Source organism: Ursus maritimus, unplaced genomic scaffold, assembly GCF_017311325.1.
Source record: "Ursus maritimus isolate PB19 unplaced genomic scaffold, ASM1731132v1 scaffold_16, whole genome shotgun sequence".
NCBI lineage: Eukaryota > Metazoa > Chordata > Mammalia > Carnivora > Ursidae > Ursus > Ursus maritimus.
Window position 1 is genome coordinate 38479242 of NW_024424008.1, and position 9971 is coordinate 38489212.

Genomic DNA, 9971 nt, shown 5'->3' on the forward strand with positions numbered 1-9971 from the left:
CAAACACATAACAGAACTCTATACATCCTAATGAAAGTTCACAGCAATAATATTGCTTTTTGTGCTCTCCCTGCATGCCTAGCACTTCTGGGGCCTGAGGGCACATGAAGCGGTGTAAGGCCTGAGCTTTCGCTCTCATTAAGCTCGCGGTCTCACTGAGAAATCAATCTTGCCCGAGGGAAGAGCTTGGCAGTTCCTCTATCCTATGATTACCATTTTTCCACAACTGGATTCCCAGCCTTACCTGCAGGGGCGAGTGTAACATAGTAATAAGGTGCTTGGGAGCCAAACAGACCAGGGTTTGAGTCCCGTCTCTGCCCCTGGCCAGCTGTGTGACCTTGGGCAAATTGCTTTACCTCTCTGTTCTTCTCTGTGATGATAATAAGAGCTATTGCATAAGGTGTTTGTGAAGACTAGGTAAGCTACATATACGAAGCACTTACCATTTTACCTGGAACAAAAGCTGAGCTATCGTTGCTATCCTGACAGAGCAAACTGAGGCAAAGGAAGAATGTACCAGATGGGACACAAACACTGGGGATGGGTTTAGGCCCGGCCTGGTCCTGACCGCAACCAGAAGAAGAGTATGGCTCTTGCACCTTCCCTACCCACCTCCTGCCTCCCTCCGCTCGTGGCTCTGCCAGATGTAGGATGACTCTTCTTCCCGGCCATCTGCCACGTTCATAGACACTGCGTTTCTAAGCCACTTTACCAGGCAATTATGTATTCACAGTCTGCCCAAGGTCAGTCAACTGCTAATATAGAATTCGACTCTTGCTCCTTTCCTGACAAGCCACAGACTTTTCCTGCTTCACCTCAGCCTGGCCGTCCCCTCAGACCTTTTCACACCAGGAGCGTCAGGATTTAAGACCAGCTCCTGAGTCTTCAAGAGCCACCTTTGTTTTCCTTCTGTCCCACCTGGCCGCTTGGCAAGGTCTGGATGGATAATGTTTCAGGAAACCCTTAGGAAGGTAAACTCCAGGTTCCCACTGATACATCAAAAGGGGGCAAAAGAAAGTGCCGAGTTGGTGGGTCCCTGCAGCCCCATCAGGGGTGGAGAGGAGCTGCGAGTTACTGTACAAGTGTTTCCATTCCCAATGAGTCACCCGCTCCTCAGCTGGCAGCCCTGGGCCCTGGAACAACTTGGCAGATGGAAAACGAAGGGGACTGTTCATGATGTATGTTTGTATCCCCAGCACCACGATTTAAATACCACCGCCCTCCACACCTCCTTCACGTACAGTGAACAGATGCGCGCACTGTCCCAACCCCCAGCCTGCCCAGGAAACTGACCGGGAGGCAGGATGGGAGCCCTAGGGACACCAGCCCCCTGAGTTACTCTGGGCCCTTGGGGAAAAGGGACCTGGGCCAGGGTAGGAAATTCTACAGTTTCAGAAGAAGAGAAGCCATTTTCAAAGACCTAACTCCATGACTGTCATGCAAATATAAAATGAATACATGTCATAGAGTTTATCCAATGCATTAATTAATGAGGAAAACAGACATTAAAACTGCTACAAATGACAATTGGAAATTTTTTTTATTTTATAGGCAATTTAAGAAAGAGAAGTGAGCTTAAGATCACTATGTCAAAATCTAAACTGCTTAATGTCTCACAGGGTCAAAAACCATACGTGTCGCGGTCCTTCTCCTCCCTCCCCCAGGACGGATATTATTCTTTGCCCATTGCCAAATTTTGAGTGATTTTTCTCCAGCGTGCTCCAACCTACTCTTCAACCTACCCTCTCTTGTCCCTTCACCTGGCCCAGATCTCTGCTCTGTCCAGACAGTTTGAGACCAATTTAACCCTTTCCTCTTCCCCCGTCTTCAGTCCAAGCTGGATTAACAGCTAATTCAGCAACTCCACGTGGCTTCATCTCTTCATTCGTGGGAGGCCTGCGTGGCAGGAACTGGGAGATGCTGCAACGTCGGCTGCGGATTGTGACACTCTCTTAACAACAAGTGGCAGAGGAGCTCCAGTCGCTCCATGCCTTGAGTTGATCCACTTACTGGGATTGTGTTGAAGCCCCGTCTGCCAAGACTCGAGAGGCCATGTTTTAGTCTGGGTCCAGGGCGTAAAGGAGAAACAGCCTGAAACATAAAGGCAGAACCAGGAAAGATGGCCATAGAAAACCACAGAGAAACTCATCAAACAGGATGCATAAATTACGTGTATTTCATTTCATGCTAATTATTGTGCATTAATTTAATCTTATTTTTAAAAATTAAACTTAAAAAAGGGAGACCACATTGAACATCATTCCTCTCATTTTTTACACGTTCAGCAACAGTTTACGGAGCATCTATCTGTGAGCCTGTGCTGTACACAGTTGTGCATACAATAGACACCATTCTTGCCCTTCTGAAGCTTAGGATAAAGTGTCTCCAGAAACTACTAATCTTCCCTTACATATTCCATACCTTCTCAAAGGTTTTCCGTGTAAAAAGCCCTCAAGCCTCAAATCCTTTCAGCTGTTCCTCTGGGATACATCCTGCCTATAACCAAGTCTCCCTGCACCCCTACCCGGGGCCCAAGCCCTTCTCCTGAATGGTGTTCCTGCTCTCCTTCTCATCTCACCACGTCTATTCTTCTCAACACAGGCAGAACATCTTTTAAAAACATGAGTCATGGGGCGCCTGGGTGGCACAGCGGTTAAGCGTCTGCCTTCGGCTCAGGGCGTGATCCCGGCGTTATGGGATCGAGCCCCACATCAGGCTCCTCCACTATGAGCCTGCTTCTTCCTCTCCCACTCCTCCTGCTTCTGTTCCCTCTCTCGCTGGCTGTCTCTATCTCTGTCAAATAAATAAAATCTTAAAAAAAAAAAAAAAACTTAAAAAAAAAAAAAGTGAGTCATATCAAGTCTCTCCATAGCTTAAAACCCCATCCACCACCTGCAAGGCCTGATGGTCCAGTGCCTACCTACTACCTCGTACTCACCTCTCTGCTCCTGGAACAGCAGCAAATTCACTTCTGGCTCAGGGCCTTTGCACATGTTATTCCCTACCCTAATTCTTCTCTGACAGGCTCTTTTTATCATTCAAACCTCGGTTCAAATATAACCCTTAGAGTAAGTTTTCTTCACCCCCCCACCACCCCCCGCCCCCCCGGTCTCGGTAACGCACCGCCACCCAGGTCACTCTATCGTATCTCCCAACTACTCCTCATGGTTATTACTTTGTTCTTTATTTGTCGATTTCCTGTCACTCTACCTTCAGTTGCAAACTCCTTGAAAGAGGGACTGTGTCTGCTTTGTTTACTGCTGAATATCCAGCCCCCAACGCTTGGCCCATGGGGTGCACTGAATGCCTGACATCGTGTGGTTTCCTGTGAATATTTGTGGAGTGAGAAAATGAAGATGTGACATTTTTTTTTAATCAAAAATCCAAGCATCAAAATTTTTACTCAAGAAACTGGACAATTAAAAACACAGAAACAGAATTTAGTAAGTTCAGAATTAGTAAGCTCTGTGGAAGGAGCGCCCATTGCTCCTGCTAACGATATACTCCAGGGCCTAGAATAGAGCTTGGCGCATAACTGGTACTCAGTATTTACAGAGGTTGGCGCATTTCTGGGTGAAAGGACCAGCTCAGGCAGGGTGGGGCCAAGCAAGGTGTTCTCTCGGAGCGGACAGGGAAGCCTGGGTTGGACGGGAACTTCACAGTCCTTGCCTGGCATGTATCCTTTCTAGAAAGGATTCTTCGGAAACTGGAGGCCATCTCTGCTCAGTCAACAGCTGAATTTGAGAAGGATTTTGTTCCAAACGGATTGCTCTCCTCCTAAGCCCCTCTCGCCGTGAAGCTCCTTGAGTGTAGATTCAGCAGTTTATCATCCTAGCATTTTTTTTTTTTTGTCTGTTTCTAACCTAGAATTCCTCATTTATAAAAATGGGGGCTCTGGAATAGATCTTTAAATTCCCTTCAGAGCCAACATTTGATGGTTGTAAGTGAAAATGTGTTCCACCTGGATCCAAGGGGCGTTCAGGTCAAGCCTTTAAAGAAAACAATTCGAGTTTAACTGGAAGGACATCCAGAGTTGGGTACAGAAGCTCCCTCGCAGCAGGTGTCCCAAGTAATGAGGCCCTCACTCCCCCGACCCCAGCGTAGTACGAAACAGCACGAGACGATTATGAAGCCCATATCCCGTCCCCTCCAGGGCTTGGCATTTAGGTCCTGGAACTTCTCCACTCTAAGCAGAGATACTATTAAAGAATGTTTTAAATTGAGGAATGAGAAACATTCTTCACATGAGTGTTTAAAGTCCACATGTGAGACTGGTGTTCTTAAGCTCAGAGTCACCTGGGGGTGCTTGTTAAAAGGGTAGTCTCCAGCTGACTTCCAGGGCTCTGACTCTGGATCTGCACTGCCAGAGCTTCCAGTCGATGCTGGTACAGATTCGTGGTGGCAAACATCCAGCGCAACCTGGTGTGAACGACCGCGCGCTCTGCAGGGACACGGCCTTAGGTTCGGGGCCCTCCCCTTCCCAGCTGCCTGCGGGAGATGCAGAGGGTCCCAGCAGCCTCTTCACAGGTCAGCTCCAGGCCAGCAGGCTCAACAACCCCTTCAGTCATCTGAAGGGCCTGTCTGCACAAGACCAAACAGCTGGACACTCCGAGAGGACAAGGCCACTCGTGTCCAGATATACAGGGTAAGTAAACCCAACCTCTGATAGGAGAGAGTTCTTTGTAGATCAGTGAGCACAAGCGGATTATCTTAAGGCTATCAAAATTCTAGAAAATAAAATGTGATTTTTAAATTTTTTTTTTCTTTTGGCCAGGTCGTGCTCCCCTGTTAAGTTGATTGAGGAAACTTGAATAGCAAGCTTGACTCTGCATGAATGGTATTTTCTTCGGATCTTCTGGAAATGCTCAGTTGTTCTACTCCTGCTTTCTAGATGCGGTGGCAGGGGGCATCAAGCTCTTTTACAAAGTCTCTCGTCCACCATCCCATATAAACCTACAAAACTAAAATTCATGGAGCATTTGTCCTCAGAGTTGGAGAATCTGGCAAATATAGAGACAGTCATTGGAGTCACATTTCCCAATGGCAGCCCTCCGACTCTTTCTCACTGTGCAGATAACCAACAACCTACAGTAATATTGAAAACCCCTACCCTGAGGCGGGAGCCTAGGGAAAGGGAAGCAGCCAGGCCTCACACAGGGTTATTCACTACCGGTCAAAGAAATGGATCCAAACACAGAAACAACCAAGTGGTCCCTCTCAGACCTAAACTCCATACCCCTCCCAGAACTCTTCCCCCCACCCATACCCAGCACCCTACCCCCAGGGGTCTGTCTGAGGCAGACAGGAGAAGGCAGCTTTCACAGAACTTCTGTGAAGTTCTGAGTCCACAGAAGAGCCTGTGAAGAAAAGAATGAAAGGCTCAGGGTTTTTATCTTCATTCTGTGCCTTCACCTCCTCTATGCTGTTACAGTTTCACCTCCAGCCCATAAATAATAAAAAGCTGGAGAATGAGAGAGGGAACAAGAAGACTCCTTCCCGGCATGGCCCTTCCCACGCAAGCACCAGGCTACTTCTGGGTGGTAGCCAGCAGCATAATCTAGTCTCGCTATTGAATTGACTCAAGAAGCAATGTTCTGTGGTGCTAGACCCAGGCAGCTCTGGAGACTCAAAAAAAAAACAAGGGTCCAACCCAAAAGAACTGATGACGCTCATTACCCTTATGCCCAAACTGCCAGCACAAGGTCACGAGCATTTTCAGCTTTGGAGAGAGAGAAAGGAAGACATGATACTGAGATGACCAGTGGCCAATGGCAGGCAAGGGAGACTCCAGAGCCAGCAGGTTCTGGCCCCAGACGTATTGCTGAGGGCAATAAAGGCAACTGCTCTGTTGGCTCACAAAGAAGAGGCTAGCGGACTTGTCTCCTGTAAGCAGTATAAGCATTCGTTATTGGCAAGGTAATCCTTTACTCGCTGAGTTCCAGAAGCCTTTACTACCCATCAGTGAGCCAAAATAACTAGAATTCTAAAGTCAGAAAGGACCCAACAGGTGTGAAGACCCAAGGGCATATGTTCACCGGGAGGAGAGAAAACAAAGGAGAGAACTGGGGTCGATGGTGCACTGGAGGTGGAAACCCCCTGGAAAGTCGCCAGCTCCTGCTCAGCCCTGCAGCTAGCTGCCTGTTACCATGCAAGAAATTGGTGCCAGGTTTGTCAGAGCTAATGATTTTTCAACATAAGCCCCAAATTCCGATTTTTATGTGAAATTTCCCAATTTTAAGATGTTGGCAACTAAGTCGATGTTATTTAAAGTACTGCACGGGCCAAACAAAACCCATCCGGATCTGGGGGAAGGGCAGGTTCAGGCCGTGGGCCTCCAGCTAATAATTTCTCATATATATCGATTATTTCATAGCCAATAATGTTAATAGCTAATAAAAATTGGGTGCTTCACACACATTATTACATTGAGTCTTCACAGTTGAGACAGTTCAGTTTATAGAGCACAGTAACTTCTCCAAGGCTGCATAGCTACATGCATGGGAGAGTCAGGATTCGAATCCAGGACCATCTGACATCAAGTACTAACCTCTGAGCCATGAAGTGATATTGCAATTCCAGAAGCAAACTATAGTTGCCCTTAAACTCACTCATCCCAAGGCCTGGCACTCTGAAATTGCCAACTGTTATTTGAATCACTTAGTGTTTGTGGGAGCATAAGACCAGGAAAGACAGGCTTACAAAAGAGAAGCCACATCCCTACCAGCCCACAATGGCAGGAGAGTTTTCCTGAGAATGTTCTTTCATTCTCCATAGTGCAAGAATCCCTTCTAGGCCCCACGGGATGAGTGTTCTAGCCCCCAGCTACTCAAAGGGTCATCCGTGGAACAGCAGCTTTGGCATTCCCTAGGAGCTTGCCGGAAAGGTCAACCTCAGCCACACCTAGAGCAGCATGTATTGAATGGGCCACTTCGCAAGAGAATCAGCTGATTTTGACGCACATGGAGGCTTGAGAAGCCTTCCACAGGCCCCACTGGCCCCTCTTGGAGTTGTTCTCCAGTTCACTTGGGCCTCCCATGGTTCCTAACCATACTGTACATCAGACCGCCAACTCCCTAAAGATAGAGGCCGCATCTTCCATTTCTTTTTTGCCTCCTCCTGGGCGTGGTATACAGTCAGTTGGGCCCCATCGGCCCAACTGCAGATGAGCGAGGTGGGGGGGTTCATAAAGCAGACAGCAGAAGAGATCCTTCCCTAAAAACACAACCATGCCAGTTAGCTCAGGCTACCAGACTGGTGGCCGGCCACTGAGAACGTGAGTATAACGAGTATCACACTTCAGACTCCCCAAATATTGCCCCGGTGCTCTAGGGATAGGAGTGGTACCCGCACCAAAAAATGTGAACATATTCCATAGGCAGAAAAAGATGGTTGCAGGCTCATTGATTCTCAACGTTGTCTTCCATGAAAGAAAACCAAGATTCCTGGTTGGGTAGGAGCCTCTGTGCACAGCCATTGCTGGCAGAAACCCTCACAAAAGTCTGTGAGCAGAGATGTGAACCCAGAGCTGAGGTGCTGGTTCTTACCTGCCTAGCTGTCACCATGGCTGGAATGTCACACCGCAGGACACCCGGACCTCTAATCTCCTGTACTTAGAGCTTACTCTTTGCTCCATGGCACATGAGTCCTTTCCAGAAAATGGGGCCAACTCCTGTCCTGACTCTTCTGCCATTGCTGCGAAATTTTCGACTGTCCCTCTGTGCTGGTTGTCCTCGGAGGAGTAAGATCATGGGAGTGTAGAGGACAAGCAGGCCAGTCAGCTCACGTGCCTGCTCGTACCAACATACCTTTCCCCACTTGCCCAAGACAGAAGGCCCCCCCAGTGACCGTGCCTTGCAGGAAAATTCTCGCTGTCCCTAAGGCAACCCAAATTCTTTAAGCACGTATGTCACCCCAACTCCTTCTATAGGCCTCACCTGCCTCGGAGACCATAATCACTCAAGGAAAAATAAAGTAAAATTTCCCAACACCCTCCTCCTCCTCCCCACGGACCCACTTTGTGCACACGTGCAGCTGGAAAGCAGCTCCTGGCTCTAAACCACCAAGGCTTTCCATTCCAGTTAAACTGTGATGTTGCCATGGAAACAACCAGTGAGGTGTTTCTCTGGCTGTGACCCAGGCTGAGGACCAGAGGCCTACGTTGCAGACACCCTCATCGGCTGGCATCCCAGGAGCCCTATGCTGCCCCTCCCCCCACCAACCCAGGGCAGCTCTCGGGGCTTCCATGGTGCTGTCGGTAGCTCCGTGTGTAGGTGCATGGGCTCACATGTTTGTTTTCTTTTCAGCCCAGCCCCTCCGGCATACAAAAGGCACATTCTTGAAAAAAGAAAAGAGAAAAAAAAAAAGAAAGAAAGAAAGAAAAGAAAAAGAAAAAAATGTATTTTTTTTCTGCATTCCAGCTGCCTGAGCTAAGCGGAGGAATGAATGGTTTGGGAAAAATCTCACACAGGAATAAATTTACAAGGGACAGCTGAGCGGATAAATTCAGTCCCCAAAGAGGGGCATTACGAGGCCTTTTGGCAGGAGCCTTGCCCCTTGTGCAAAGCTGTCTAAAAAGAAAAACAGAGCAAGAGAGGGGAGCTTTCAAACCCACCCCAAAATAAACCTTTCAGAAATCCTTTTAACTCCCTCTAGCTGTTAGCATTTCAAGACAGGAGGAGGCCCATTAACAGAGGCAGGTCGATCCTTTCTTGTGGACTGCCTCTGTCCCTGAGCTGGTCTGGGATGCGGCTCTCACTCCTCCCTTGCTCGGGTACCGGGTTCAAGCTTACCCAGGTTTTCTGGCTTGACTTGTCCACATACGCAATGACAAACATGGAGTTTGACCTAGGAAGGATCTGGCGAACAGCTAGGGATGTCTCCTGAGGTGGCTCCCTCGGCTGAAAAGTGGACTAAACAGGATAGGGGCAGCCTGGACTGGACTGGACTGGACGGGGCTGGGAGCTGGACCTAGGCCTGCCCCGTGGGAAGAGGGAAGTGCGGTGGGAGAGGTTGGCCCTGTGTCCGGGGGAGGGTGGCTTCCACCAATGCTGAAAGATGCTGGGTCCAAATGTGACATGTTTGCTCCCTTGAGTGACCATAGTTGTTTTCTACAAGGATTGGGTAAGATTAAGCAGAATCATTTTTGGACTTTTCCCCTGAAAAGGGGTGCTGAACACTTGCCTCTCCCCTGCTTCTTTACCGCTTCCTTGACTCACCACAATTAGTGGCCTTTTACTAGAATTAGGAAAGTCCCCTTGGTTACTTTGAGGTCTGAAAACTCAGTTAACCTCTATCCTCTCCCTTTTCTCTGGAAACCAAATCCTAGACCTTTTACAGCTGGCAATGACCTTCCTGTTCCTTGTCGTGGCTTTTCCCAGGCTCTTTCACCCTCAGGAGAGCCTGAGAATCTCAGCCCAGCCGGACGGGCTCCTCTGGGAAAGCCGAGCTGTGGACCGTCACCAAACATGTCCACGTCGCATGCCTTGAGCAGCGCGGAGCGCAGGTTACGTTGCTCCTTCTCCCCTGGTATCTAACTTCTGAAGTCACTGTCGGTCGGGGCCTGGTAAGCGTTTACGCCACCGCCCTGCTCCGCGTGCACCCGGAGACGTAGAAGGATGGATACGCAATGATTAATCCCTGCCCCCAGTGAGCTCAAATTCTGATTAGACAACAATTACCAGTTGCTGTGTACTGGCTATGCTCCAGGCCCTGAGCTTTTTACTAAGTATTGCATCGTGGTAAGTACTTTATTTGCATTCAACATGCCGGCTTTCCCTGCTCGCGGAAAGTGGAGTTCCCAGGAAACCTTTCATAAACTCAAACAGGGTAAAGTGAAGAAGCAATACTATTTCGTAAAAATGAAAACGCTCTTCAGATTTCTTTCAGTTAGCAAAAACAAGTACCAGTGCAGGTCTTTTGTAGAAGCAAAGTGGCATAAGGCGAACTTTTGGGTAGCAGGGGAGTGGGTAGTA